Below are 24,040 nucleotides of genomic sequence, written 5' to 3' on the forward strand. Positions count from 1 at the left end.
GGGACCAAACACTGTCCTATACAAAGACCAAAGACCGAATAATGAAAAACCAAAATAATTTTAGTCGTCAATTATGGGAGACCGAAAAGACCGGACCAAGAAAGACCAAATTTCCAGCTATAAAAATGTGTCAGCTTGCAATAAAGAAATAAATCCCATATACCAATAAAAAAGAAAAGAAAAAAGCAGCAGGGGCGCTCTGAACTGAAGGTAACCTGCCACAAAACGAACATCTCTGCGATCCGTGAGCCAACCACTAATACGTATTCTATGTTTCTAGTAACCCCGCCTCGAATACGTAATCTAGCATGTTCCCCGAAACGTCTTCTTCCTCCTCTCCGTCGCCGTCGCCGGCCTCCAATGGCCATGGCGCTTTCCTCTCTCCTCCGGGAACCGGCCCTAAAATCAATGGGCAATGGTCTGGGAAACCATGGTAGGTAGGCCTCCTGCCGGCGACCCTGCCCCTCTTCGCCGCCAGCTCTCCAGATCCACACAAGGTTGGCATCCTCATCCTCTTGGGTAGATAGGTAGGTAAGGTCGTGCTGCGCTGCCTGTTAGTTTCACTTCCTGCGCTGGTTAGTTTGCTGGATGTTACCTCCTACTCTCCTCCTGCTGCTGCTTTTGTCCTCTGAATCAATGGATGATACTGATTCGTTTCTAGTCTATGGTTCCACTTTTTTTGGTGTACACATTACTAATTTGTTACTAGGTATGTAAAACATTTACCAGGGAATTTTCTTTTTCTGCTGCTGCTACCGGCTACTATCCCTTGTGATTTTCTTTGTGTACAAATCAATATATACTTTGTTAACAAACAGTCTGTCTGACCATTGATTTGCTTGGACTGACAAATTCATGCATGTAATTGCTGAAAACTGCCATTGCACAGCACTGGGCACAAAACTTGCTACATTACTGGAGATTGAGGATGCGATTTATCGAATCTTCTGAAAATTTTAAGAACCCAATGTAATTGCTGAAAACTGCTATTGCACAACACTGGGCTTATATCTGATATAGGTTGCAAAGAAAACAAATGCCTGCTAACTGAAGCGGCTTGTATTTGTTGCAGGGTCATATCACTCCAGCTCGAATGTCAACAAGACTCCATGCTCTTCTACATGCTTACCGGCAAACAGGAGGCACGCATCTCTGCCGCCGCAGCTCTTATCAACGCCCGCTTTTGGAGGCAGTGTCTTTGAGCCTCAGCACAGATACCAAGCACTCCCGCATTCTATCTTTATGAATGTAGTATCTAGGAGAGAGTCTTGTTGATGGCTTTGACAAAGATATCCAGTGACAGTAACCAGTCCAGACACACTTGCCTTGGTGATATGAATATGAGATCTACGCAATACAATGCAATTTAGTTAGCTTCTTTGTTGACTTGTGTGAGGATCCGAGGTGGGCATATAACCATGCCGGCTCAAGTCCTACCAAATTGCATCTGCATTTTCAAGCCTCCCTTTCTTTTTATTGTTGATAGGCCTTGGCTTGGTTCTTAGCCTTCTTGTTAATGTTTACTACTCCCTCTGTAAAGAAATATAAGAGCATTTAGATCACTACTCTAGTGATCTAAACGCTCTTATATTTCTTTACGGAGGGAGTACTGATTAATGAAGGAAGGAAGCTTGTTCACAAAAAATTATATATCTCTGTTTATTTTAGTGTTCTTGACCTGATCCGATGAATTTTTTTTTTAGCTACATAAACAAATAAAATCGGATTGTTTTTCTTAGAAAAGAGAATAAGAAGAAAAAAGAGGAACTTCTGAAACCCTCTAGAACTGTAGGGTAATGTTGCCTGCATGCCCACAGTTTTGAGAATAGAAAAACAATTACACTGCTCCCTTTCTGGACCTCTACAGAACAAGCTCTAGTGCTACGGTTGCAAAACACAATGGCTCTGCATTTATTTGATACAGTTGTAAAGCATCATCGCTCTAAGAACAATTACTAACTGAAACGTTACATACATTTTTTTATCATGCAGGATCATACATTATACTAGCTTGTTTATTCAAGGCTATTCTTGATTTCTCGAGTCGAGGCATCTTTTTCTGCTCCATGCCCCCCTATAAATTTGAGGTACGCATCTCTGATTGCATGCATCTCTTCTGCTGCATCTCTCGTTAGTGCTCGGTCTCGAGGTTGTTGCTTTGAGCAGAATATGCCAAGCTTGAAGACTGAAACCAACAACTACTGGATTCTAATACTTGTACTGTTATCATGTTGTCCGCTGTGCAGCCACATTGTTGGGTCAGCTATCTCCAAGGTTCTATCTGGAAGAGCATCCTCAGCAAACTTATGCAGATCCAATGAATCACTGAATGTGCCTTCTGTTGGGCTCCTTCCGGTAAACATCTCAAGCAGCAATATGCCAAGGCTATAAATATCACCAGCTGTTGAGGCCGCAGAGCCTTCTCCATACTCTACAATCATGCAAAGCTTTCTGGTTAGCATGCCATATTCAAGTGAAAAGGAAAATATAAATTAGAATAGTTTCGGTCACCTGGAGCAACATAGCCTATGGAACCTCTAATTCCAGTTGAGCCATATGAAGTTTGCATCCCCTCGCTGGTATTTTCTTGAAGGATCCTTGATATGCCAAAGTCTCCAACTCGTGCACTCATGTCTCCAGCAAGAAGAATGTTGCTTGGCTTAAGATTGCAATGGATTACCAATGGTTGACAGTAGTTGTGCAGATATTCTATTGCGTCCACAATATCAAGCCTCTGGGCAAGGCTAAGCGTGTTGTTTGTGGTGGGTTCTTGAGATTTTGGATGAAGCCAACCATCCAAGTTACCATTGGGCATGAACTCAAAAACCAATGCCTTGAACTCTTGACCTTGGTGGTTGACGCTCGAACAAGAAGTAATGATCTTAATCAGACAACGGTGTCGTATCCTTCTCATGGCCTCACATTCAACCTCAAAACTCTTGGCATACCTAGATTGACCAAGATTAAATACCTTGACAGCCAATGTTCTATCTTCAGTGTCCAAAACACACTTATAAACCGCACCATAACTTCCTCTCCCAAGCAAGTTGGCTATTGAAAATTCATTAGTCTCCCTCAGTAATGCATGATATGGGATTCTCTTGTAATGGTCATCAACAATTGAATTGTGTGCTAATGTCTTCTGGCTTGGTTTGACCTTCTTGCAAAATATCCAAAGAAGAAGAATAACTAGAAGTGACAGCAAGATTGCTCCGGCTGTTGCTAGAGAAATTACAAGAGACTTTGGCATCATTTTTCTGTTCTTGCTTGAGGGGCTTGTGGGGCATGGAGCCAAGTGAAGTTGAGGTGTACCACCACACAGATTAATATTCCCAGCAACTGCTAAGTAAGTGATGTTTCTGAAAACACCTTCATCTGGCACCTCACCTTGCAAATTATTGAAGGATATATCCAGTACAGACAATGATGTCAAATTCTGTAGAACTGATGGGATTGACCCTGATAAGCTGTTGTGTGCTATGTATAGTTCTTCCAGGCTTCCAATATGGCCAAGAGCATCAGGAATATTACGGTATTACCAGAGAGCTTATTCATGGTCAGGTTCAATACTCTGAGCCCCTTTATATTTCTCAGTGACCGAGGTATGCTTCCCTCAAACAAATTGTTGTCTAATGATAGCCATTCCAATACTAAGCAGTTCTGAATACTATCAGGTATCTTGCCAAACAACCGGTTTCCTGATAGAGTCAGTCGGTTAAGATCTGTCAAACGACCAACTTCATTAGGAAGGGGACCAGAAAGGGAATTGTGTGACAAGTCCAAATACCAAGCAAGGCCGGGTAATTTAAAAATCTCTGTGGGTATGGAACCGTTAAGGTGGTAATTCTTTGACAAATCAAGAACAAAGAGGTTTTTCAACTTTCCCAGGCTTGCCGGAATTGGCCCCTCCAAGTTGCCATAATATGCATAAAGCCTATTTAACTGTGAAAGGTTTCCTAGCGATGATGGTATGAGCCCAGACAAGCTATTGTTGTACAAGCCTAGATCGACTAAGTTCTTTAGCTTACCGATGGTCTCTGGAATCACTCCGGTTATCAAAGTATTTGCTATCCCAAGTACTTCCAGACCAACCAGATTGCCAATGTCTGCAGGGATACTCCCAAAGATCCTATTGTTCATTACCTGCAAGAACCGGAGGGTCGTTGAGAGGTTCACAATTGGACCAGGTAGTTGTCCTCCAAAAGAATTGATGCTGAGTTCCAACGTCTTCAGTTTGCCGCAGTTTGCCAAAGAAGTGATGAATTCCCACCCATCATTGTCATCCGCTTCAAGCTTATTGTCAGCAAAGTACAATGTCTGGAGAGCTCCCAGCTTCCCCAATGTGGGAGGCACGTACCCACTAAATCCATTATGGTTGAGGCCAATCGTTTTAAGGGAAGATATGTTGGATACTGAGGAAGGGATGGTTCCTGTGAATTGATTATGACCCAAGCCAAGATAGTACAACTTGGGGAACTTGCTACCGATATCATCGGGAATGTTTCCGTGCAACTTATTATACCCTACTTCAAATGCTCCCATCAACGACCAATTGTAGAGAGAAGGTGGAAGCACACCGGAGAGGTTGTTTCCAAAGAGATTGAAAAAACGCATGCTCTGGATGCTGCCAAGCCCTGGTGGAATCGAGCCAACGAGCTGGTTATTGGAGAGGTCCAGGACTTGTAGACGGGACAAATTGGCTAGTGACGCTGGGATGGGCCCTGTGAAGCTGTTGTTTCTCAGCGAGATCGCTACCAGGGATGTGAGCTTCTCACCGAGCTCAGCCGGGATGCGCCCGCTAAGCTTGGTGTTGTACAGTCCCATATTGGTCATGCTGGTGCAGGAGCTCAGGTTCACTGGTAATGTGCCGGAGAAGGAGTTTTCTCCCAAGTAGAGCTCCTGCAGGCGGCGGAGGCAGCCGAGGCTCGCCGGAATGCCCCCATGGAGCGAGTTGGTGCCCAGGTCGAGGGTCCGCAGGAACGTGAGGTTGCCGATGGCCGGGGAGAGTGGCCCAGCGAGCCCGGTGGCGTTCAATCTCAGCGCCACCACCCGCGCTGGCCTCCGGTGGCTGCACGTCACGCCTTTCCAGCTGCAGAAGCCGGCGCTGCTGTTCCAAGAGGCCAGCAAGCCACCATTGCTGAGGTGCGCTTTGAAAGCAAGCAGCGCGGCCTCATCGCCAGCGGACGCCGTCATGGCGATCGACAGGACGGCCAGGAATGAGCATAGCAAACTCATGACTCCGAGTGCCATTGCTTGGTTTGCTTGGCTCTGCTCTGTATATGCTTCGGGGCTCGCTTGATTGCTAATATTCAAGATGTACAGCAAGTTGCTCTCATTTCTCAGCTAACAGTAATTAATGTAGAGTTTGTCTTGTCTTGACGACTTGGGAGACCTCAAACCTGTCTTTAGATGCGTCAGCTAAATAGATGAATTAATAATGTGGCAAGTTGGTGAGCAAGACATGTCAATCGTCTCAACTCTATATATTATGTTAGTAATCAAGAGTGATGCTGTCTTTGTTTAATGAATGCTAAACAAACCAAGTTTAATTAAGAGTAATCAGTAGAGGGATCTCTTGTTTAGTTTCCAAATCAAATTGCTCTCACCGAATCTCTGAATGTATATCGATCGGTTTGGCTGGCTGGCTGCTGTGTTTGAAATAGTTACATTCAGTAATGAGTAGAGGGATTTGCATCATTCATTTCATTTCATTTCTTTCACCGTGATACATTAATTGTTGATATTAACTAATACAGCTAGCAGTGCAATATATAGGCTGTAAGGGCCTTGCTCAGAAATACTACGCTAATTCAGCTAGCTAGCACTGTACGTATGAACACTAACTAGCTAGCTATAGTACTTATTATATAGTTAGGCCTGCTTGGTTTGGTCGGAAAGTAGAAGTGTAAGTAGATATATACATATGTTTCTGGTCTTGGTCTCATTTCCAAGAAATCATGCAGAAATAATTTGTTGTTTTCGACACCCACCCTAAGATTCCCACTTGTCTTGTTAGTATGATTGTATAACCTCAATCATATACTCCCTCTGTGCCGAGATACTTGTTGTCAGGGAAACTTGTACTAGTTTCCCCCAGCTACAAGTATTTCAATATAGAAGGAGTATACAGTTAACATACAGTGATTGACATGCTAGCTTGCAGCTGCATTTTTGTGTGCTGGTGCAGGAAACGCTTAGAACAGACAAAGATACAAGTGTTTGCACCGGGCCAAAATCATTGTTCTGAACTTGTGGGAACACTTTAGCATAAAGTGAACTCCCCACAAGATTATTTCATAATCTGACCCTTTTAAAAACGTCAGGGACCGTGACGTTTCTGGTGAACATGGAAACGCCAAACTAGCCCGTGTTTCTGGCCTGGCCCACGCCAGGCCGTGTTGGCGTTGTTGGCTGACGTGGCAGGTTGGAAATGCCAAACACGCCATAGCCCATGGCGATTCTGCCCGAGATATTTTAAGTGGTCGTGGGGCTCTAACCCACCACTCACCACTCACGCTCTTCTCCCCCATTAGTCATGCCGAGCTCTTGCCTCTTTTCTCGTTTGTCTTCTTTACTTAAACCCACTCAAATCCTTGCAAATCGGTTGTGTTGGTCTGTGGATCCGGTTTCATTTTCGTTCCTTCAGGTAATCTCCTTCATCTCACAAATTTTTATTAGTTGGATTTGTGTATTTGGATGGTTTTGTTCATGTGGATCCTAACCCTGGTTTTGAACATTTTTCCACAATATGATGTTTGTAGTGTTTACTAGTGAGTATGGTTGGTCCAATAGTGTTGATTTGTGATGTGGATGAACAAAGCTTAGGGTTTGGGTTATGTTTAATGTTAGGATTTAGGGTTAGGATTTGGGTAATGATTAATTTGGATGACAAAATTGTTCTAGGTTTTTTAATATTCAATGTGTTATACTTTGCATTGCTCCTTTGTTGTACTTATGGTGCCATTGTTTTTTAGATGGAGAGGACTGTGAATATTCATTATGTTGACAAATGGCATTTATGAATGTTGTTACTGTTGATAAAAGTGTTGACATTTCTTCAGAGTCCTAGTTATGATGAGGTTGTGGAAGAAACACAGATTAGATTAAGGTGGATGGATGCAAGTGACCAAGTTGAACTAGTAGGAAGATATGATGTTGGGAGGGGACACAAGTGTCGAATGAAGGTGATGCCTATCAAGTCCAATTTGCAATGAGGTGCATATAAGGAGGTTGTTGCATCTTCAGACGTCAAATCACTCGAAGTATTTGTTGGGGAACGTAGCAGAAATTCAAAATTTTCTACGCATCACCAAGATCAATCTATGGATTAACTAGCAACGAGAGAGAGGGGAGTGCATCTTCATACCCTTGAAGATCGCGATGCGGAAGCGTTGCAAGAACGCGGTCGGTGGAGTCGTACACGAGGCGATTCAGATCGCGGCCGAATCCGATCTAAGCACCGAACAACGGTGCCTCCGCGTTCAACACACATGCAACCCGGTGACGTCTCCCGCGCCTTGATCCAGCAAGGGAGAGGGAGAGGTAGGGGAAGACTCCGTCCAGCAGCAGCACGACGGCGTGGTGGTGGTGGAGGAGCGTGGCACTCTAGCAGGGCTTCGCCAAGCACTGCGAGAGACGAGGAGGGAGAGGGGTAGGGCTGCGCCAAGAGAGAGGGAGACTCGTGTCTTCTGCAGCCCCAAAACCCCCACTATTTATAGGAGGGGAGGAGGGTGCGCCCCCTCTAGGGTTCCCACCCCTAGGGGTGGCGGCCAGCCCTAGATTGGATGGAGGGGGCGGCCAAGAGGGGGAGAGAGGGGGGCGCACCCTAGGTGGGCCTTAGGCCCATCTGAGCCTAGGGTTTTCCCCCTTCCCCCTTTCCATGCGCCTTGGGCCTCTTGTGGGAGGCGCACCAGCACACCTAGGGGCTGGTACCTTCCCACACTTGGCCCACGCAGGCCTCCGGGGTTGGTGGCCCCTCCCGGTGGACCCCCGGAACCCTCCGGTGGTCCCGGTACATTACCGGTGACGCCCGAAACTCTTCCGGTGGCCAAAACGGGACTTCCCATATATAAATCTTTACCTCCGGACCATTCTGGAATTCCTCGTCACGTCCGGGATCTCATCCGGGACTCCGAACAATGTTCGGTAACCACGTATATCTATTCCCTATAACCCTAGCGTCATCGAACCTTAAGTGTGTAGACCCTACGGGTTCGGGAACCATGCAGACATGACCGAGATGTTCTCCGGCCAATAACCAACAACGGGATCTGGATACCCATGTTGGCTCCCACATGTTCCACGATGATCTCATCGGATGAACCACGATGTCGGGGATTCAATCAATCCCGTATACAATTCCCTTTGTCAATCGGTATGTTACTTGCCCGAGATTCGATCGCCGGTTCCCAATACCTCGTTCAATCTCGTTACCGACAAGTCACTTTACTCGTTCCGTAATGCATGATCCCGTGACTAACTACTTAGTCACATTGAGCTCATTATGATGATGCATTACCGAGTGGGCCCAGAGATACCTCTCCGTCATACGGAGTGACAAATCCCAGTCTCGATTCGTACCAACCCAACTGACACTTTCGGAGATACTTGTAGTGTACCTTTATAGCCACCCAGTTACGTTGTGACGTTTGGTACACCCAAAGCATTCCTACGGTATCCGGGAGTTGCACAATCTCATGGTCTAAGGAAATGATACTTGACATTAGAAAAGCTCTTAGCAAACGAACTACATGATCTTGTGCTATGCTTAGGATTGGGTCTTGTCCATCACATCATTCTCCTAATGATGTGATCCCGTTATCAATGACATCCAATGTCCATGGTCAGGAAACCATAACCATCTATTGATCAACGAGCTAGTCAACTAGAGGCTTACTAGGGACATGTTGTGGTCTATGTATTCACACATGTATTACGGTTTCCAGTTAATACAATTATAGCATGAACAATAGACAATTATCATGAACAAGGAAATACAATAATAACCATTTTATTATTGCCTCTAGGGCATATTTCCAACAGTCTCCCACTTGCACTAGAGTCAATAATCTAGTTCACATCACTATGTGATTGTAATGAATCCAACACCCATGGGGTTTGTTCATATCTCGCTTGTGAGAGAGGTTTTTAGTCAACGGGTGTGAACCTTCTAGATCCGTGTGTGCTTTACAAATCTCTATGTCATCTTGTAGATGCAGCTACCACGCGCTACTTGGAGCTATTCCAAATAACTTCTCTACTATACGAATCCGGTTTACTACTCAGAGTCATCCGGATTAGTGTCAAAGTTTGCATCGACGTAACCCTTTACGACGAACTCTTTTACCACCTCCATAATCGAGAAAATTCCTTAGTCCACTAGTTACTAAGGACAAGTTCGACTGCTGTCATGTGATCCATTCCTGGATCACTCTTGTACCCCTTGACTGACTCATGGCAAGGCACTCTTCAGGTGCGGTACACAGCATAGCATACTGTAGAGCCTACGTCTAAAGCATAGGGGACGACCTTCGTCCTTTCTCTCTCTTCTGCCGTGGTCAGGTCTTGAGTCTTACTCAATACTCACACCTTGTAACACAACCAAGAACTCCTTCTTTGCTGATCTATTTTGAACTCCTTCAAAATCTTGTCACGGTATGTATTCATTTGAAAGTACTATTAAGCATTTTTGATCTATCCTTATAGATCTTGATGCTCAATGTTCAAGTAGCTTAATCTAGGTTTTCCATTGAAAAACACTTTTCAAATAACCTTGTATGCTTTCCAGAAATTCTACATCATTTCTGATCAACAATATGTTAACAAGATATACTCATCAAAAATTCTATAGTGCTCCCACTCACTTCTTTGGAAATACAAGTTTCTCATAAACTTTGTATAAACCCAAAATCCTTGATCATCTCATCAAAGCGTACATTCCAACTCCGAGATGCTTACTCCAGTCCTTAGAATGATTGCTGGAGCTTTGCATACTTGTTAGCATATTTCAGGCTTGACAAAACCTTCTGGTTGTATCACATACAACCTTTCCTCAAGAAAATCGTCGAGGAAACAATGTTTTTTTTTGACATCCTATCTGCAAGATTTCATAAATAATGTAGTAACTGCTAATATAATTCCAACAGACTCTTAGCATCGCTACGAGTGAGAAAGTCTCATCGCAGTCAACTCCTTGAACTTGTCGGAAAACATCTTAACGACAAGTCGAGCTTTCTTAATGGTGACACTTACCATCATTGTCCGTCTTCCTTTTAAAATCCATCTGCACCCAACAGCCTTACGACCATCAAGTAGTTCTTCCAAAGTCTATACTTTGGTTTTATACATGGATCCTCTCTCGGATTTTATGGCCTCGAGCCATTCGTCGGAATCCGGGCCCACCATCGCTTCTCCATAGCTCGTAGGTTCATTGTTGTCTAGCAACATGACTTCCAAGACAGGATTACGTACCACTCTGAAGTAGTACGCATCCTTGTCGACCTACGAGGTTTGGTAGTGACTTGATCCGAAGTTTCATGATCACTATCATAAGCTTCCACTTCAATTGGTGTAGGTGCCACAGGAACAACTTCCTGTGCCCTGCTACACACTAGTTGAAGTCATGGTTCAATAACCTCATCAAGTCTCCACCATCCTCCCACTCAATTCTTTCGAGAGAAACTTTTCCTCGAGAAAGGACCTGTTTCTAGAAACAATCACTTTGCTTCCGGATCTGAAATAGGAGGTGTACCCAACTGTTTTGGGTATTCTATGAAGATGCATTTATCCGCTTTGGGTTCAAGCTTATCAGCCTGAAACTTTTTCACATAAGCGTTGCAGCCCCAAACTTTTAAGAAACGACATCTTAGGTTTCTCTAAACCATAGTTCATACGGTGTCATCTCAACGGAATTGCGTGGTGCCCTATTTAAAGTGAATGCGGTTGTCTCTAATGCCTAACCCATAAACGATAGTGGTAATTCGATAAGAGACATCATGGTATGCACCATATCAAATAGGGTGCAGTTATGATGTTCGGACACACCATCACACTATGGTGTTCCAGGCGGTATTAGTTGTGAAACATTTCCACAATGTCTTAATTGTGTGCCAAACTCGTAACTCAGATATTCATCTCTATGATCATATCACAGACATTTTATCCTCTTGTCACGATGATCTTCAACTTCACTCTGAAACCTTCCAATAATTCAGACTTGTGTTTCATCAAGTAAATATACTCAGCGTCTACTCAAAACATCTATGAAGTAAGAACATAACGATATCCACTGCATGCCTCAGCACTCATTGGACTGCACACATCAAAATGTATTACTTCCAACAAGTTGCTTTCTTGTTCCATCTTACTGAAAACGAGGCCTTTCAGTCATCTTGCCCATGTGGTATGATTTGCATGTCTCAAGTGATTCAAAATCAAGTGAGTCCAAACGATCCATCTCTATGGACTTTCTTCATGCATATATACTAATAGACATGGTTCGCATGTCTCAATCTTTTCAAAAACGAGTGAGTCCAAAGATCCATCAACATGGAGCTTCTTCATGCGTTTTATACCAATATGACTCAAGTGGCAGTGCCACAAGTATGTGGTACTATCATTACTATTTTATATATTTTGGCATGAACATGTGTATCACTACGATCGAGATTCAATAAACCATTCATTTTAGGTGCAAGACCATTGAAGGTATTATTCAAATAAACAGAATAACCATTATTCTCCTTAAATGAATAACCGTATTGCGATAAACATAATCGAATCATGTCTATGCTCAACGCAAACACAAAATAACAATTATTTAGGTTTAATACCAATCCCGATGGTAGAGGGAGCGTACGATGTTTGATTACATCAACCTTGGAAACACTTCCAACACATATCGTCATCTCATCTTTAGCTAGTCTCCGTTTTATTCCGCAGCTTTTATTTCGAGTTACCAACACTTAGCAACCGAACCGGTATCTAATACCCTGGTGCTACTAGGAGTACTAGTAAAGTACACATTAATATAATATATATCCAATATACTTCTGTCGACCTTACCAGCCTTCTCATCTACCAAGTATCTAGGGTAGTTCTGCTTCAGTGACCGTTCCCTCATTACAGAAGCACTTAGTCTCGGGTTTGGGTTCTACTGGGTTTCTTCACTAGAGCAGCAACTGATTTGCCGTTTCATGAAGTATCCCTTCTTGCCCTTGCCCTTCTTGAAACTAGTGGTTTTACTAACCATCAACAATTGATGCTCCTACTTGATTTCTACTTTCGCGGTGTCAAACATCGCGAATAGCTCAAGGATCATCATATCTATCCCTGATATGTTATAGTTCATCACGAAGCTCTAGTAGCTTGGTGGCAGTGACTTTGGAGAACCATCACTATCTCATCTGGAAGACAACTCCCACTCAATTCAAGTGATTGTAGTACTCAGACAATCCGAGCACATGGTCAACGATTGAGCTTTTCTCCCTTAGTTTGCAGGCTTAAGAAACTTGTCGGAGGTCTCACACCTCTTGACGTGGGCACGAGCCTAAAATCCCAATTTCAGCTCTTGGAACATCTCATATGTTCCGCGACGTTTCAAAATGTCTTCGGTGCCTCAATTCTAAACCGTTTAACATTACGCACTGAACTATCACGTAGTCATCAAAACGTGTATGTCAGATGTTCGCAACATCCACAAACGACGCTCGAGGTTCAGCACACCGAGCGATGCATTAAGGACATAAGCCTTCTGTGCAGCAATGAGGACAATCCTCAGTTTACGGACCCAGTCCACATAATTGCTACTATCAACTTTCAACTAAATTTTCTCTAGGAACATATCTTAGTAGAACTAAAGCGTAAGCTACGACATAATTTGCAAAGACCTTTTGACTATGTTCATGATAATTAAGTTCATCTAATCAAATTATTTAATGAACTCCCACTCAGATAGACATTCCTCTAGTCATCTAAGTGATACATGATCCGAGTCAACTAGGCCGTGTCCGATCATCACGTGAGACGGACTAGTCATCATCGGTGAACATCTTCATGTTGATCGTATCTTCTATACGACTCATGTTCGACCTTTCGGTCTCTTGTGTTCTGAGGCCATGTCTGTACATGCTAGGCTCGTCAAGTCAACCTAAGTGTTTCGCATGTGTAAATCTAGCTTACACCCGTTGTATGCGAACGTTAGAATCTATCACACCCGATCATCACGTGGTGCTTCGAAACAACGAACCTTCGCAACGGTGCATAGTTAGGGGGAACACATCTCTTGAAATTTTTGTGAGGGATCATCTTATTTATGCTACCGTTATTCTAAGCAAATAAGATGTAAACATGACAAACATCACATGCAAATCATAAAGTGACATGATATGGCCAATATCATCTTGCGCCTTTTGATCTCCATCTTCGAGGCGCGGCATGATCACCTTCGTCACCGGCATGACACCATGATCTCCATCATCGTGTCTTCATGAAGTTGTCTCGCCAACTATTACTTCTACTACTATGGCTAACGGTTAGCAATAAAGTAAAGTAATTACATGGCGTTTTCATTGACACGCAGGTCATACAATAAATTAAGACAACTCCTATGGCTCCTGCCGGTTGTCATACTCATCGACATGCAAGTCATGATTCCTATTACAAGAACATGATCAATCTCATACATCACATATATCATTCATCACATCCTTTTGGCCATATCACATCACATAGCATACCCTGCAAAAACAAGTTAGACGGCCTCTAATTGTTGTTGCACGTTTTACGTGGCTGCTATGGGTTTCTAGCAAGAACGTTTCTTACCTACGCAAAAGCCACAAGGGTGATATGCCAATTGCTATTTACCCTTCATAAGGACCCTTTTCATCGAATCTGATCCAACTAAAGTGGGAGAGACAGACACCCGCTAGCCACCTTATGCATCAAGTGCATGTCAGTCGGTGGAACCTGTCTCACGTAAGAGTACGTGTAAGGTCGGTCCGGGCCGCTTCATCCCACAATGCCGCTGAATCAAGATAAGACTAGTAACGGTAAGCAAATTGAACAAATCATCGCCCACAACTACTTTGTGTTCTACTCGTGCATAGAATCTACGCATAGACCTAGCTCATGATGCCACTGTTGGGGAACGTAGCAGAAATTAAAAAAATTCTACGCATCACCAAGATCAATCTATGGATTAACTAGCAACGAGAGAGAGGGGAGTGCATCTTCATACCCTTGAAGATCGCGATGCGGAAGCATTGCAAGAATGCGGTCGCTGGAGTCGTACACGAAGTGATTCAGATCGCGGCCGAATCCGATCTAAGCACCGAACAACGGTGCCTCCGCGTTCAACACACATGCAGCCCGGTGACGTCTCCCGCGCCTTGATCCAGCAAGGGAGAGGGAGAGGTAGGGGAAGACTCCGTCCAGCAGCAGCACGACGGCGTGGTGGTGGTGGAGGAGCGTGGCACTCTAGCAGGGCTTCGCCAAGCACTGCGAGAGACGAGGAGGGAGAGGGGTAGGGCTGCGCCAAGAGAGAGGGAGACTCGTGTCTTCTGCAGCCCCAAAACCCCCACTATTTATAGGAGGAGGGGAGGAGGGTGCGCCCCCTCTAGGGTTCCCACCCCTAGGGGTGGCGGCCAGCCCTAGATTGGATGGAGGGGGCGGCCAAGAGGGGGAGAGAGGGGGGCGCACCCTAGGTGGGCCTTAGGCCCATCTGAGCCTAGGGTTTTCCCCCTTCCCCCTTTCCATGCGCCTTGGGCCTCTTGTGGGAGGCGCACCAGCCCACCTAGGGGCTGGTACCTTCCCACACTTGGCCCACGCAGGACTCCGGGGTTGGTGGCCCCTCCCGGTGGACCCCCGGAACCCTCCGGTGGTCCCGATACATTACCGGTGACGCCGGAAACTCTTCCGGTGGCCAAAACGGGACTTCCCATATATAAATCTTTACCTCCGGGCCATTCTGGAATTCCTCGTCACGTCCGGGATCTCATCCGGGACTCCGAACAATGTTCGGTAACCACGTATATCTATTCCCTATAACCCTAGCGTCATCGAACCTTAAGTGTGTAGACCCTACGGGTTCGGGAACCATGCAGACATGACCGAGATGTTCTCCGGCCAATAACCAACAGCGGGATCTGGATACCCATGTTGGCTCCCACATGTTCCACGATGATCTCATCGGATGAACCACGATGTCGGGGATTCAATCAATCCCGTATACAATTCCCTTTGTCAATCGGTATGTTACTTGCCCGAGATTCGATCGCCGGTATCCCAATACCTCGTTCAATCTCGTTACCGGCAAGTCACTTTACTCGTTCCGTAATGCATGATCCCGTGACTAACTACTTAGTCACATTGAGCTCATTATGATGATGCATTACCGAGTGGGCCCAGAGATACCTCTCCGTCATACGGAGTGACAAATCCCAGTCTCGATTCGTACCAACCCAACAGACACTTTCGAGATACCTGTAGTGTACCTTTATAGCCACCCAGTTATGTTGTGACGTTTCGTACACCCAAAGCATTCCTACGGTATCCGGGAGTTGCACAATCTCATGGTCTAAGCAAATGATACTTGACATTAGAAAAGCTCTTAGCAAACGAACTACACGATCTTGTGCTATGCTTAGGATCGGGTCTTGTCCATCACATCATTCTCCTAATGATGTGATCCCGTTATCAATGACATCCAATGTCCATGGTCAGGAAACCATAACCATCTATTGATCAACGAGCTAGTCAACTAGAGGCTTACTAGGGACATGTTGTGGTCTATGTATTCACACATGTATTACGGTTTCCAGTTAATACAATTATAGCATGAACAATAGACAATTATCATGAACAAGGAAATACAATAATAACCATTTTATTATTGCCTCTAGGGCATATTTCTAACAGTATTTGCTACTAAGGTGGCCAGAGCTCCTATCTTTCATGTTGACTTGAACCAAACCTTGATATAAGCCCGATTAGTAGTGTATCGCCACTTGTTGAGCAAAGAGTTGAAGTGCAAGCTGCCAATGCAATGAGCCAACCTCCCAATAGCCAATCAAATGAATTTGAGGTGAAAGATATTTAGCATGGCAACGAACAAGTTGATTATGTCAATGTGTATTCCCAATATGAGTTTGAGGGTGGAGCATCGATCAATGATGATGGTCATGACTCCGAGCAAGAGGATGAGAGGCATTACAACATTCTTGGTGACATAGAGACCCAAGTCAGGCATAAGGACATGGACCCTGACATCATCTATCAGCGTGCTTGTGCAGATGACTCGGATGATGAAGGCCCGGTGAATGAGTTGAACGAGGATGGATTCATGGAGAAAGAAGCGGAGTGGTACACAAAAATCACCGGTCAGGATCACAAAGTGCTCGTGTTTTGTGATGTTAGCCTTGCTTATAGGGGGAGAATTTTGGCTCCCGGGAGCACATGCTCCCGCGTGAACACTAATAAAAAAATGTTTTTAAAAAATTCTGATTTTTTTTGTAGATGTTCATGTTAGTGTCGCAAGCATCCTTGACAACTTTCATGTGAAACAGAGCAACAAAGTTGTATCGGTGAAAAAACAAATTTGGGGAGACATTTGTGGGTAACATTTGGGGTTTAACTTGTTTTTTTTCACAGGCCAAAATGCTTAACCTTTTTGCCTAAAAATTTGTAGGCGGCATTTGTATGTGACTATGAACACATAGAATTTTTGTTGTGATTTTTTGACATTTCAAAAATTATTTTCATGCACAGGAGCATGTGCACCCGGGAGCCAAATTGGATTTCTGTTGCTTATAAGGCTATAGTCGATGGTGACATGAGTAGGACAGTTGAGGCAAGACCGTTTGCAAGTAGTACATCTGACGAATCCGCTATGTCTTACCTAAGGAAAGGTTGATGTTCGAGCACATGCGAGAATTCAAGATGTGGTTGTCTGAGTATGCTATTAAGCACCATAAGCCTTTCATAGTTGTTCACTCGGACTACAAGAAGAGATACACCGTGAAATGTGAGGCTGAAAGATGCTCATGGAAAGTTCATGGAAGACTCACTAAAGATGAATGGTGGAAGATAACTAACTGCGGGACCACTCACAATGCAAAACCGCCATCCATAGAAGCACACAAGACACACCATCAACTAACCATAGAATTCATCGGTTATAAGTACCAGGAACATTTAGCCAAGGGTCCAACCATTAAGGTGAAGTTGGTGATGAGTTGGGTAGAAGATAAGTTTGGATATAAGGTCGTCAAGTACGGGAAGACATGGAAGGCCAAGCAAGTTGCTCTTAGAATGTTTTCTGGTGGATGGGAAGAGGCGTACAACATGCTCCTCAGGTTGTTAGGAGTGATGTCCTACAGAAACCCAGAAATGTATCACTATGTCCAGGATATTGATGGAGTCTTCCATCGTGCCTTTTGGACGTTCGGCCCATGCATTGCAGCTTTACCCAAAAAGGCATTCACCCCTCTTTATATATAAAGCAACGATCAACTACAACCCAGATACAGACGCACGCCACCACAACACATGCACACACCCAAGGCAGGATACATAGGCACTGAGCGCAGCAACACAAGTGCATTGTCGTCCGGTTTTGTTTATATACGGAACATTCTTGAGAGGTAAATACAAGGGCACACTCATGATAGCAATGGCACATGATGCTAATGATCAGGTGTTGCCTATGGCATTTGCTTTGGTGTCCATCAAGAACCAAGACAACTGGGAATGGTTCATGATACTTGTGAGGAGCACGGTCATTCATCCAGATACGGAGGTATGCATCATATTAGACCATCACAAAGGCATACTAAAGGTCGTGGATATTCACATTCCAGGGCGTGCGAGGCTGCACCACTGATGGTGCATGAGGCACTTCGTGGCACACTTTTACATGGCTTGTAAGAACAAGGATCTTTGCAAGGATCTGACCTCTGCATGTGTAGCCTTCTCCCTTGAGTCGTTCAACAAACGCTTGGAAACAATTACAAGAAGGAGAATGAAGGTGGGGAAGGTTTTCTAGAAAGGAATATTGATGAGAGACACAAGTGGCCACGGGGATGCGATGAAGGAAGCATGAGATATGGTGACATGACAAGCAATCTTGTTGCATGCTTCAACTTTGTGTTGAAGGGTGCCCGTCAATTGCCGGTGACAACAATAGCGGAATATACATTTTACAAGCTAAATGAGTATTTTTGTGAAGCACTCTGATGAAATCGAAAAATTGATTGGTGATAGTGAGAAGCCTCCCAATGAGGTTTATCCAAAGAAGGTTGTGGATTGGCTTGAGTTTGAAAAAGACAAATCAGCCTTACAGCGAGCTACTTGTTTTGACAATGTTGAGATGAAGAATCAAGTGGACGAGTCAGGTGGAACACCGAGAGATGGGCAATGATATGGTGGTCGCTCATTTAAGGTGTATCTTCAGACACACGACACTGCACATGTGAGCGGCCTAGTAAGTACCACTGACCATGCTCGCACGTGATCACGGGACAACCATGAGGAATGCGCCTATTTCCAATGGAGTAACCGTGAGATTGCACGAATTCAATCTGCAAACTCATACATTAACATGGGTGTCGAGATTCCACCCTTTTCTGGACCAGTCACAGTGGCCTGAGTATCACTGCCCCAACATTAGCCCGGATCCAGAGTTAATGATACAACCCTAGGGTAGAAGGAGAACAAAGCTATACCGAAATGATATGTTACTCACGAGCACCAGAGAGTTTGGTAGTGGACATTTCATGGAGCCACGTGATAGGAACTAGTGAGGTGATTGCAATGATCCGACACAAAATAAAAGGACTTGCAAGACAAAGAAAACTTCAAAAGAGCACAATCCTAGTACTAGCGAAACCGGTGGTAGAGGTGGTTAGAGTGGTGGCGGTAGAGGAGGTGGGGCTCCAACAGGGAGTCACCGATGTGGTTTCATAGTCTTGGGAGAGTCAAGGATACTTCACCGTTTGATCAGCATACGTGGCTAAGTTTGCAGGTCGTGAGATCACTCCAACTGCGGATTTTACGTGGATGTTGTGTGCGCCACTCCAATGTCGTTTCTTCGCATGGCTAGCACTTCACAATAGATGTTGGACGTCCGATAGATTGGCTAGAAGAAGACTGCCCCACCAAGACTCTTGTCCATTCTGCCATCAGGAAGAAGAAGGCATCGGTCACTTACTACTAAACTATGTGTTCTCCAGATAAGTATGGCACCTAGTTTCTTTGGTGATGGAGGTGCCGGGATGGATGCCTACATCGGAGGATTCTTTTAGGAGTGGTGCTCGAGTAGAAGCAAGGAAGGACAACACATTAAGGATACTCGGGGCATTGTATTGCTAGTGCTTTGGGAGCTGTAGAAACATAGGAATGCAATGATCTTTGACGGAGCAAGCCCGGATACTCATGAGGTGGTTCACCGGGTGGAATGTGAGGGCGGGGCATGGCGATCGGCCGAAAAGATCAAAGGGGAGCTGGATGTGTTCCTAGGAACGCTCCATAGGTGGGCAAATCGTGAGTAGTTGACTAGCTAGTGGCTGTGGAGTCGTGGGTATGTCAGTATGTGAAAAAGTGGTTGTTTGTAATTTGTAACACTGGTGGAGGGTTTCTTATACCTGTTTCCGGCACTTTTGAAGGGTTTCCCTTGAAGGATCAATCAGCTCCCCCCGACAGAGACTGGCCCCCGAGCCGCTCCCGCGAGCGTCCTCGGGGGCAAACCCTAGCCGCCATGGCTCGGGTCTCCCCTTCCAGCCTTCCTCCTCCGCCGCCGCCGCTCGCCGCTGCTGGGCAAAGCCCGGCCGGCATAGGTGGCGGCGGGGCGTTCTTCCCTCTCGGCGTGTGCGGCGCAGGACGCGGGTCCGAACGGCGCGCGGGGGCGTCAGGCTGCTGCGGGGCCTGGCGGCACGGTGGCGGGCAGGCGGGGCGGCCGTTCCTCGGCTTGGCAGCGGGTGGCGGCGCTCTAGCTCCTTGTCGACGCGCGGTGGCTGCGGGGCGGCATCCTTCTGGTGGTGGCGCGGGGGTCGTCCGCGTCCAGATCTGGCCGGGTCTGGCGCCGGCGGCCGTTGGCTAGCTGGGGCTGCGGGCAACAAGGCCCACGACCGTCTCCTCCCTGCTGCTTGCGGGGGTAGGGGAGGCATGGTGGTGGCGGGGATGGTGTGGACTGGGGGCGGCGGTCGGCTGTTGCTCCTTGGTGCTGGGGGCTTCGGTTGGCTTGGGCTGCGGTTGGCTGGGACCTCCGTGCGGTTTGACGGAGGTAACAGCGGCGTGGTTGGTGGCGGTGGTGGCGATGCGTGCTGGCCGGATCTGGCGTTGGGGGTCAGCTGGCGGCGCGCGGCACCGGTGGTGCGTGCCTGGCGGCTTCCACGCTTGGAGCTCGCCAGGCGACGCGGGTAGTGTAGTGGTCGGGCATGGCCGCTACTCCGGCCGTGGGCGGCGGCGTGGGGAGGTCCGGCGGTGGTGGCCTCCCGGTGTCGTGGCGGCTTCACGATGGCTCGACGGATCTGCCCGCGGCAGCGGCCGGCTTCTCCGGCGTCCGCTCGTCTGCGTTCGGACCATCTCGGCCTTCGCCCCATCTCCTCGTCGCCCGGGCGCTACTCCCATCAAAGGGCTGGTCCTCTCCCAGCTGCGGTCCACCGCTCGTCTCGCGCCCGGTGCTGCAGGATCGAGCTCGTCTCGCGCACGGTGCATCAGGACCGAGCTCATCTCGCGCACGGTGCAGCAGGACTGACCTCGTCCCCCTCTTAGTGTTGCAGGACCGAGCTCATCTCGCGCTCGGGGCAGTAGGACGGGTTGGTGGATGCCAGTTCTGGCCGGCCTATTGGGTCTCGGAGCTGGGGGCCGCCCAGGGGTGCGAAGGTGGGACCTTTCCGCTCGTCTCTTTCATTGGGGTTGTTGCGGGTTTCGGGTGAGGTGGTGTCAAGGTCTTGGATGCCAGGGCGGCGGCCCTGGTGGTGGTAGCGCGGTGCTCTTGGGTAGAGCTCGTGCCTTGGTGCTGCCTGGTCACCATGGCCGTGTGGGCGGCGTGGTTGCCGGGATGTGGCGTTCGGTGGCGGTGAGTGTTGGCCGAGGTGAAAACATGTTCTATCTTCGGACGGACCGGCGGCGGCGAAGATTGTTCCCTTCTTGAAGGCGTCGTCGTGGCTCTCATTGCCCGTCATGCGGCTCCGGGGGAAACTTTGATCCTTGGATCGGGCGGTGGCGGCGCTCCGGTGTCGTACCCTTCCTGAAGGCGCCGCCTTGGAGCACATGGTTCGTCATATGTAGCTTCATCTCTTCGTGGTGGTACTGCTAGGGGTGATGTGGCTGCGCTCAGCGCCAATGTATCCTGCCCTGGGTGTGTGCGTGTGTTGTGGTGGTGTGCGTTTGTACTGGGTGCTTGTTGATCGGTGCTTTATATATAAAGCGGGGCGAAAGCCTTTTTGGTATACCTGTTTCCTTTCTTTATGATACGCGAGCCCTGCTCCGTGCTCCCCCTAACCTAATTTCAGAGGGGTATTTTTGTCCCCGCGAGTTTGTTTTTTTCCTGGCCCGCCGTAGCCCAGATCCAAGCCCTGTCTAGCCCTGTATAACCCAGACCATATACGTACAGTACCCTGGTCCAGAAAAAAACATCACGCGACCCCACGACCACGTAAGACCTGCCGAATCCAATCATTCACGCAGCTCCATCAATCTCGCGAGCATTAACGCAGCTCCATAATTCACGTAGTAGATCTCCAGCGGCGGCTATCTCGTCGCTGGCGATCTCGTCGGACAGCGGGCGCGGCAACATCGTGAACCAACGAGCGCGCACAGGTACCGCATCCCGCGTCCTCCTCTAGTCTCGCTCGCGGCAACATCGAACAAACTGCCGCCGTCAGTGGTAGTGGTTAACCTAGCGGGGCGGGTAACCTAACTACCTGGCGGCGTAGGCGATCGTGGATCTTGCTCCGGTAGTGCGGCTCCTCGTGATCTAGGTTTCTTTAGTCTAGGGTTCACGTATCGTCAGTTGCCGTCGGCTCTGCGCACCACCACTATCGTTATCGTATGTGGCGGCTAACCTAGGTATCCGGTGGCAGAGGTAATCACAGATCTAGCTAGGTTTTGTAGAGCTGCTCCTCGCAATTGAAAGTGATCACGACGGGTGATGTGGCCATCTTCCTTACTAGGTTTGGCAGATCTGAATGGCCTCGGTTGGGGTTGTTTACATAACATCCGTGATCGGGTGCTATGTGTTGTATATTTCATCATTGATAATGTTTGCACATGTGATGATACATATTATTTGTTGTAGGAAATGGCGGAGGAGGAGTTAAATGACATCATGGTAGACATGGAGTTCGGAGAACTGATGAAAGACTGGATAGAAGATTGGTCAGATGATGAAAATTCAGATCGTGGAGATCGGTTAGAGAATGGGAACGAATGGGACGATCTTAATTTGAGTGGCATTATCATGTTGCAATTTTTTGGTGGCATCCGATAACATTAAATTTTTGTGTTGAAAATTTATAGATGGATGAGCTTGATGATGGTTAGGAAAACAACTCGGAGCTCTCGAATGAAGATTACATTAGTTAGGTAGGGAAGTGAAAAATTTTGTTGGCATGCAAATTGAATTTCTCCTGGAATATTATATGATAAGTAATTATGTATTTGTGTTGTATTTTTCAGCTCATTACCGAATGTCATAATGCGTATGACTATTACGGTGAATCCGACGCGGAGACAGGCCTTAACGACGTATCATTAGATGCACCTGATTCTGGGGAGTCGCAGTCGTCGGTCATCATGAGTGAGGTATGTGTGTAATCAATGTTCTATGGAAGTAATGTTAAACCATAGAAAACTTTTTTCATGGCTATGTTTTGATTGTGTAGGTGACACAAGATGATGGGGCACAGAATGTCCAAGATACTGCCAGTGCGGATGATAAGAGGGATATGTTCATGCAGATAATGGAAATGACTTTTATGTCTCACGATGCTGCGTATGATTTCTACAACAGCTATGCTAGATATAATGGTTTCAGCATTAGAAAGAATAAGGTCAGGTATAGCAAAACCGAATCACATCATATGCGTTATAGGCGGTTTGTTTGTTCCAGACAAGGGAAACGTGATAGGAAGTTGCTAACCGAGGAAGGACACAGCCGTAGGCTCAGAGCCGAGACACGCTACTTTTGCGAAGCGCACCTGACCGTCAAGCTTGACCAAAAGCGTGGGGTTTGGTATGTTGAAAGTTTTGAGGACAAGCATAGCCATATGTTGGCAGGACCGGACGAGGTACCTTTTCTTTGGTCCCACAGAAAAATCAAAGAGTACCAGAAGCATGAGATAATGTCCATGGGAGCTGCAGGGATTAGAATTCACGACATGATGGATTCCTTCATCAGCAAACATGTATGGTATGGCGGTGTTGGTTTTACCAGGCGTGAAATATACAACCTTTGCGCCAGGGAGAAGAGGAAGCTGCTTTCAAAAGGTGATGCTGCCACAGCCATAGGCATCATGGCAAGTAGGAAACAAAGGGATCCTAGCTTCTTTTTCGAGTACAAGCTAGATAAGGAAGGACATTTGAATAGGATGTTCTGGTGTGACTCCCAGTCTCGTCATGACTATGAGGACTTCGGCGACGTGCTTGTATTTGATAGCATGGACAAGATGAACCGCTATGGTATGTCATTCATACCTTTTGTTGGTCTTAACAATCACCGGAAGACCACTATTTTCGGTTGTGCCATAGTTTGGGATGAGACCGAAGAGACATACGTGTGGCCGCTGCAGACTTTTTTGAGGTCCATGTGTCAAAATATGCCGAAGAGTGTAATCACGGACGCCGACGCTGCGATGATCAAGGCAATTCACGAAGTCTTTCCAGACGTGTGGCACCGTATATGCACGTGGCATATAGAAAAAATATGAAGATTCACCTCAGTCACAAGTCCTTGAAGGAGTTCCGAACTCTTCTGTACTACAGCACGTCCACGGCCACGTTTGAGGAGAGCTGGCACGCGTTTTCCAAAAGATGGCAGTCGGAA

The 24,040-nt window shown here is 46.5% G+C and overlaps 1 long non-coding RNA gene across 2 annotated transcripts; it reads left to right on the forward strand.

Moving 5' to 3' along the window:
- Positions 1-278: 278 nt before the first annotated feature.
- Positions 279-5,524, forward strand: LOC123143367 (uncharacterized). Of its 2 annotated transcripts, XR_006470815.1 has the most exons (5): positions 279-497; positions 1,073-1,404; positions 1,993-2,087; positions 2,247-3,602; positions 3,675-5,524. It is a non-coding gene; the product is annotated as an uncharacterized lncRNA (long non-coding RNA). The 2 variants fall into 2 exon arrangements; XR_006470814.1 differs by having other exon boundaries at positions 1,073-2,087.
- The last annotated feature ends 18,516 nt before the right edge of the window (positions 5,525-24,040 follow it).

The sequence above is a fragment of the Triticum aestivum genome, chromosome 6D, assembly GCF_018294505.1.
Source record: "Triticum aestivum cultivar Chinese Spring chromosome 6D, IWGSC CS RefSeq v2.1, whole genome shotgun sequence".
NCBI classification, from domain to species: domain Eukaryota; kingdom Viridiplantae; phylum Streptophyta; class Magnoliopsida; order Poales; family Poaceae; genus Triticum; species Triticum aestivum.